This window comes from Bos indicus, chromosome X, assembly GCF_029378745.1.
Source record: "Bos indicus isolate NIAB-ARS_2022 breed Sahiwal x Tharparkar chromosome X, NIAB-ARS_B.indTharparkar_mat_pri_1.0, whole genome shotgun sequence".
Classification (NCBI taxonomy): Eukaryota; Metazoa; Chordata; class Mammalia; order Artiodactyla; family Bovidae; genus Bos; species Bos indicus.
The window spans coordinates 127,873,146-127,880,995 of record NC_091789.1 but is presented as its reverse complement, the minus strand read 5'-3'; the positions used below and the strand labels follow the sequence as shown (position 1 = coordinate 127,880,995).

Here is a 7,850-nt window from a genome sequence, read left to right as displayed (position 1 = left end):
TGCCTGACTTCGAGCCTGCGCTTAACCCTGACAGGCTGACTCTTAACCTGTACCTTTCTTGATTGCCTGAACTCTAGCCAGTATGTTGCCCTGATTAGATGTCTTGCCGCACGTACATTGGGCTTCCCTGATAGTTCACGGTAAAGAATCCACCTGCAATCCAGGAGACCCCAGTTTGATTCCTGGGTTGGGAAGATCCCCTGGAGAAGGGATAGGCTACCCACTCCCGTATTCTTGGGCTTCCCTGGTGGAATTCTACAATGCACAAGACCTGGGTTCTCTCCCTGGGTTGGGTAGACCCCCTGGAGGAGGGCATGACAACCCACTCTAGTATTCTTGACTGGTGAATCCTCATGGACAGAGGAGCTTGATGGGCTGCAGTCCATGGTGTCACAAAGAGTCAGTCAGGACTGAGTGACTAAACACAACACAGCCTGTACCTTACTCTGGTTGGGTGACTCCTAACCCGTACTTTGCTCTGTTTGGCTGACTCTTGGCCTGTATATTGCTCTGATTAACTAAGTCCAAGCTTGCACTCTGTTGTGATTGCCCAACATTCAGAAAACGAAGATCATGGCATCTGGTCCGATCACTTCATGGGAAATAGATGGGGAAACAGTGGAAACTGTCAGACTTTATTTTGGGGGGCTCCAAAATCACTGCAGATGGTGACTGCAGCCATGAAATTAAAAGACGCTTACCCCTTGGAAGGAAAGTTATGACCAACCTAGATAGCATATGGAAAAGCAGAGACATTACTTTGCCAACAAAGGTCCATCCAGTCAAGGCTATGGTTTTTCCAGTGGTCATGTGTGGATGTGAGAGTTGGACTGTGAAGAAAGCTGAGCGCTGAAGAATTGATGCTTTTGAACTGTGATATTGGAGAAGACTCTTGAGAGTCCCCTGGACTGCAAGGAGATCCAACCAGTCCGTTCTGAAGGGGATCAGCCCTGGGATATCTTTGGAAGGAATGATGCTGAAGCTGAAACTCCAGTACTTTGGCCACCTCATGCGAAGAGTTGACTCTTTGGAAAATATTCTGATGCTGGGAGGGATTGGGGGCAGGAGGAGAAGGGGACGACAGAGGATGAGATGGCTGGATGGCATCACTGACTCGATGGACATGAGTCTGAGTGAACTCTGGGAGTTGGTGATGGACGGGGATGCCTGGTGTGCTGCGATTCATGGGGTCGCAAAGAGTCGGACACGACTGAGCAACTGAACTGAACTGATACCCCAATGCAAAATGAAAAGTTTAAAAAAATGACTTTTCAAAACAAACAGAAAAGTTCAGTTGTTTTATCAACCATTTCTGACACTATTTTGATGCCAAAATTGTCCCCAGTGTTTCCAGGAGGAGTCCATTTAATCTGGTTCCAATGTTCTTTTCAGATTTTGTGTGCTTCCTTACTTTCTTGCCTCAGAAAATATTCCAGGTACACTCTTTACTTTACCTTCCTCTACCCTGGATCAGCCATTTCTTCCAAGAACTCCAGTTTCTTTTAGTGGGGACTTAATCCTGTGTAAGTGCCAATTTTTAAAAAATTTATGAAAAAGGATGGCACTATAACATAACTTGCAGAGTTATTCTGAGAATTAAATGAGAAAATCCGTGTAAAAGACTTTATATCATACCTGGCACATAGTATGTGCTCAGTACATTAGTTTTATTTCAGTTATTTCTAGTGACATATAAATAATGGAAGCATGGCTGAGAATGACAGTTGATGAATTTAGAAAATGTGAATTATAATGTCCTCTGAAAGAAAGTCATCAGTCAGTGGATCCAAAGATTAGGTTCCATTAACCTCCTTTCCGAGCTTTTCATTATCTATTTCCATTCTCACTCAAGTTTCTCTCTTTATTTTTTTATTATTTTTTTAATTTTATTTTATTTTTAAACTTTACAATATTGTATTGGTTCTGCCATATATTGAAATGAATCCGCCACAGGCATATATGTGTTCCCCATCCTGAACCCTCCTCCTCTCTCTTTAGAACTCATCCTTCGGATGTAGTTGCATTTAGTCTTGCGTTGTTCGTTTCTTAATCTTCTGTTCAGTTAAATTGTACATAACTTAATATGAGAATCATATCTTCTGTGTGTGTGTGTGTGTGTGTGTGTGTGTGTGTGTGTGTTTGAGGTTTCACAACTTTGACGGTCATTGGTTAGCCCTCATCCACATTAACTGTAGGTTTTTTAAAGTAGTGAGAGGTACATGGCTAACCAGTGTATAGAGCTGATGTGACTCTTCATGCTCATTACATTTTCTGATCAAGAGGAGGTGGACATGGTGTGAAACATTGCTTATTCCTTTGGGCCAGACAGCTTTACTAAGACTGGTGTCAGTGTGCACATCTGGAGTTTCCATCTTCTTCATGGCAGATTTCTGGATCCATTTGAGTACCCCAGGAGCACACTTCTTGAAGGCCACTCTCTGGATGCACTTGTGTGTGTTGATGGTGTATTCTCTGGTCACTATCTTGTTCATTGCAAGATGGCCCTTCCTGCTCCACTTCTTTGCAAGAGCCATCCTGCTGGGTCCAGGTTAAAAATGCATAGGGGTTCTTTGTATTTCGTGTGTGTCCTACAACAGTTGTGAGCACATAGGTATATATTAGATACCAATAAAAGCCTAGATGTATTTGTAGAAGTCACATAAGAAACATTTCCTAGCAGTAAAGAAATCTTATAATTGCTGAGATCTTAATCTAAGATTGTAATAAAAGTTGGCTTTAAGCATACAACACCTTCGTAAATAATTTGGCATAAACTACACTGCCTAGACCTTTTTAAAATAAATACAAATTGGAAAGCAGGAGTTGTATGTTTTGGGGCTGCCTACTGCTGTAATATTAACTATTTATGGTATAATGGCAGGCTGTCTCCTATATAATCAAAGGAAAATGTACAGATTGATAATTCTTCTAGCTATTCGAATGTCACTTAAAAATAAAATTGATGGTAAGTAACAGGCATTTTCCATGTGTTGGTTATTTTGACCTGATGGATTTGCAAATTTCTTACCAGCATAGAAAATAAAAACTGCTGCTTATTTTTAAGTACAAATCTTGCATGCTTCAAATGAAGTCCCATTTTTTTTATTGATTCATTTATTTTTTTGTGGTGTTAGAAAACCACTTTGCAGTGAGCATGAGGGAGAATACTTATTAGGCTAATAACAACAGAATCATAGAAATGAGGCCTGTAGACAAACCTGCCTCTAGAGAAATGAAGTGGAGTTACAGAAGGTTAAGAATCGGTAAAGATCAATGGAGGCCAAGAGCTAAAAATAGATAAGCAGCTTGGAGAAAAAGAAAAGTGAAAAGAAAAAACATCAAGAAACCACTAAGTGTTTAGGATAGCTATTTTGTCTTTGTTCCCTAGTGAAAATCTAAAATTTCATTGAGATAGTTACACATTCCTCCAAATAGATCATTTTTATTTTGCACAGTGTCTGAACTCCTGTGAGTGTCTTTTTCACTTCAACAGGCTCAATCACTCACACACACACACACATACCGGGCCTTTGACTTCTATAATGAAACACATCATCAAGTTGAAAGGATAGCTAATTCCATAAAATGTGAATTAGTATAAGTAATTGTAAAAGTACTTATAGTAGTAGTAAAAAAACAAAGGTGGCTATAATGGAGGAAGCTGATTCTTATAGTAAGATACCTGTATCCAAATGGGAGAGTTCTAACTATTAATATTGAAACACCCTCTTGTGATTTGGAAAATAATGCATCATGCTTTCTTTGACTGAAATATAGATGTTTTAATGAGAGTTTTGTTCCTGATTTCCTCTCAGTTTTCAGTGACTTATCAGGCAACATATTTGCTCTTTTTTAAAAATACCCTTATGGTTTTTAAAATTTATTTTTGACCACTAGCTTGCAGGATCTTAGTTCCCCACAAAGAATTAAACCCTGGCCCTTGGCAGTGAAAGCCTGGGGTCCTAACCACTGTACCACCAGGGAATCCTACTACACTTGCTCTTTATGAAGGCATTTATTCGGTATGGAATAAGAAGGCCATGTTGTAAGACCAGGCAGTTTATTTGCCTATGGACATCTCCATGCTTTAACTATCGTTCTTGTCCCCCAAATCCCAAAGGAACCCCAGAATTCATGTTCTGTGTTCTAGAAAAATAAATCAAAATTACAAAAAGGCTATGCTTTTTGTTTTTCTTGGTCTCTAATATTCATAATATTGTTGACCCCAACCTGTAACTCACCACCCATTATTAGAGTTGGTTCAGTTCAGTTCATTCTCTCAGTTGTGTCCGACTCTTTGCAACCCCATAAATTGCAGCACGCCAGGCCTCCCTGTCTATCACCAACTCCCAGAGTCTACTCAAACTCATGTCCATCAAGTCGGTGATGCCATCCAGCCATCTCATCCTCTGTCGTCCCCTTCTCCTCCTGCCCCCAGTCCCTCCCAGCATCAGGGTCTTTTCCAATGAGTCAACTATTTGCATAAGGTGGCCAAAGTACTGGAGTTTCAGCTTTAGCATCATTCCTTCCAAAGAACACCCAGGACTGATCTCCTTTAGGATGGACTGGTTGGATCTCCTTGCAGTCCAAAGGACTCTCAAGAGTCTTCTCCAACACCACAGTTCAAAAGCATCAACTCTTCTGCACTCAGCTTTCTTCACAGTCCAACTCTCACATCCATACATGACCACTGGAAAAACCATCAGAGTTGGTAAAGAATAGTAAAATGTGATATTTGTGCATCAGTTTACCCTTTGTTCTCATTGACATGTTACAGTTTCAGAGTTTATTCATATCCTTACCATATCCGTGGTTAAACAAGCCCAGTCTCTGACCTTTGAGCTTGAGGAACTTGGATAAGGATTGGGATCTGTGTAGCATGCTGTGTGAGTCGATTCAGGCTACCATTTCTAAGTATCACAGACTGGGTGGCTTAAACAACAAAACTGTCATCCCACAGTTCTGGAGGCTAAAAGTTGGAGATAAAGGTATTGGTGGGGTTCATTTCTACTGAGGCCTCTCTCCTTGGTCTGTAGATGACTGAATTCTCACTGGGCCTTTACTTGGTGTGTTCCTCTATGGTTGTCTGTGTTGTAATCTCTTCTTATAAGGATACTGGTCATATTAACCATACAATCTTACCATAATCATGTCTTCAAAGGCTCTGTCTCCAAATCCAGTTACTGAGGTAATCTGGGGAATTAAGACTTCAGCATATGAATTTTGAAAGGACACAGTTCAGTCTGTGACACACACACCTTTCACCAACGTCGTGCAAGACTCTCTAGGCCACTTTATCTGTAGAGAAAGAATATCTGTTTCAAGTCATTTTATTTTTCCTGAATCACATTGATGTAAATATTTGTGGTTCAACATATGGTTGGCATGGAGAAAGCAATGGCACCCCACTCCAGTACTTTTGCCTGGAAAATCCCATGAATGGAGGAGCCTGGTAGGCTGCAGTCCATGGGGTCGCTAGAGTCAGACACGACTGAGCGACTTCCCTTTCACTTTTCACTTTCATGCATTGGAGAAGGAAATGGCAACCCATTCCTGTGTTCTTGCCTGGAGAATCCCAGGGACAGGGGAGCCTGGTGGGCTGCCGTCTATGGGGTTGCACAGAGTCGGACACGACTGAAGCGACTTAGCAGCAGCAGCATATGGTTGGCAAGCCAGAAGTGCCTCAGACATTTAAAAAAGTGTTTTAGATACTCCAACACATTTGGTAGGTAGTCCAATCCTATTGGACAGCCAGCCTGAATTTCTACACCCACATTAAATAAAGGCCAGATATTTTTTTTCCCACTCTCCACCCTGTACCAACTGAGACAGAATCACTTGGGGAAAAAATTATGAGTAGAAGAATCAAGGAGAAACTCCAGATTTCTCTTCCTAAAACTCTTCCAGGCTTTCATCTAAAGCATCATTTTATACATATATATATATATACACACACATACATACATATATATACATAAAATAATATGTATTATTTATACATACACATATACATATATAATATAAATAATATATATTCAAAAATATGTTTTTATTTTCTAAAACTCTATTATCACAGTGAGAATGACATAACACATTTTATTATATAACATCTCTTCTAAGTGCTTGCTACAAATATCTGAGATGTCATGTTCCCACCCACCCTTCTCTCTCCTTCCCCACCCCTCCCCCCCACCTCCATTCCCTTGACTCTATAATTCCCTAATTCACACATATGAGGAGGCAGAGTCAGCCTTCAGTAAACTGATTGCTAATGCAATTCATTTCCCAATCATCCCTCTGTGATCACTCTGAGTCATCTGATGAGGACAGTGAAGTTAATGAGGACACGAAAAGGAAGAGAAGCAGGGAAGGATGATGAGAAGGAAAAAAAGCACAAGACTGAGAAGCACAGGGAAAGGGGGCAGGCTATGACCTCCAAGAGGGGCACCCTGGAGCCTGGAAGTGAGGGGAGAAGTGAAAGCTTCTCCCTGTGACCCTCAGCGCATTAGGATGCAGCAGATCACATCAGCCAATTGGATTTTCTGACAAAAATCTCAGTGGAAGCAACAATGTTATTCTGAAGATAATACGTGTATAGGAATGATTACATGGTTTGGGTATGTTATTTCCTTGCTGTGAGGAAGAATATCTTATTTATTTATAGATGTAGCACAAGCCTCACACACTTTCTACAGGTATGAGGGTTCACTTTTAAAATATTAGAATCTACCAATGTGGAAAGCCTCAAGGTTGTAATGAGGAAGATGCCTTTTTTTTTAATTTTTTATTTTTAAAGCAGACCAAATGGTGCCAGCATGCTGTCACTGGGGACAACTGTGTGGTTGTTTGCAGGTCTTGGTGCTTGGTAAACTGGTCCAGTGCTAATAAGGAATTACAGGAAATCCCCTGGTGGGGCCAGTGGTTAAGACTCTGCACTTTCATTGCCGAGAGTGTGGGTTTGATCCCTGGTCAGGGAACTTAGATCCCACAAGCTGTGAGGCACAGCCAAAACATAATAATAATAATAATGAAGGAATTGCAGAAAGCATGTTTTTCTACTTGATGGCCAGAAGTAATTTTAATAGATTGTTGAATTCTGTCTCAAGGGAAGCCAAGAACATACAGAAATCATTTTCAGTTGTTAATAATTTTGTTGCTGATGGGAATTGTAAACAGGATTTGTTTTAATAATTTTAGGACTTATTAAAGGGACAGAGCTGGGAGCTGAGAGGATTAAGTACTTCCAGCGAGTTCACTAGCTGGCCCCTGGGAAACTGGGATTTTATCGGTCAGGAAAAAACACACCCCCTGTGCCTGTCCAAGTGGCATAGGTGTTAAAAAGAACCTAGGACCCCTGCAAGGTCAGAAATCAAAGCCTGGTGACAGATCAATACTGTAAAACACCTCTCATCATTCTGAATGCTTTCTCAGCAACGTGAAAAACACTCTAGCGGTGAAGATCCTGGGTTTGGCTCTGGCAGTTATTTATTCCATGGTTCTGGACAAAGTGCTTCACTTTTCTCTGCCTCAGTGTCTTTATCTGTAAGAATGGCAGTAACAGTAGCAACTACCTACCTACGAGAAGATGATATATTGCAGTCATACAGCACCAAGCATATGTGGAGTGAATGCTCAATAAATGACACTTCTTATTAATATTTTTATTGTTATGCTTAAAATCTATGTCTGCTTCATTATACATGTTAGAAAGAGATACCCAAACTTAAATAGTATTAAGAAGAGAATAGGCTTAAGCCTTGAAACGTGATGGTATACATTGCAAAATAATGGGTCTGCAATTTGGAAAATAGAAATTTACAACATTTTCTGTGAGGAATAGCGTGTGATGT

The 7,850-nt window shown here is 40.5% G+C and overlaps 1 pseudogene; it reads right to left on the bottom strand.

Annotated features, from left to right (window-relative positions):
* Positions 1-2,162: 2,162 nt before the first annotated feature.
* On the bottom strand, positions 2,163-2,534 carry LOC109554935 (large ribosomal subunit protein eL31 pseudogene; annotated as a pseudogene).
* Positions 2,535-7,850: the final 5,316 nt, after the last annotated feature.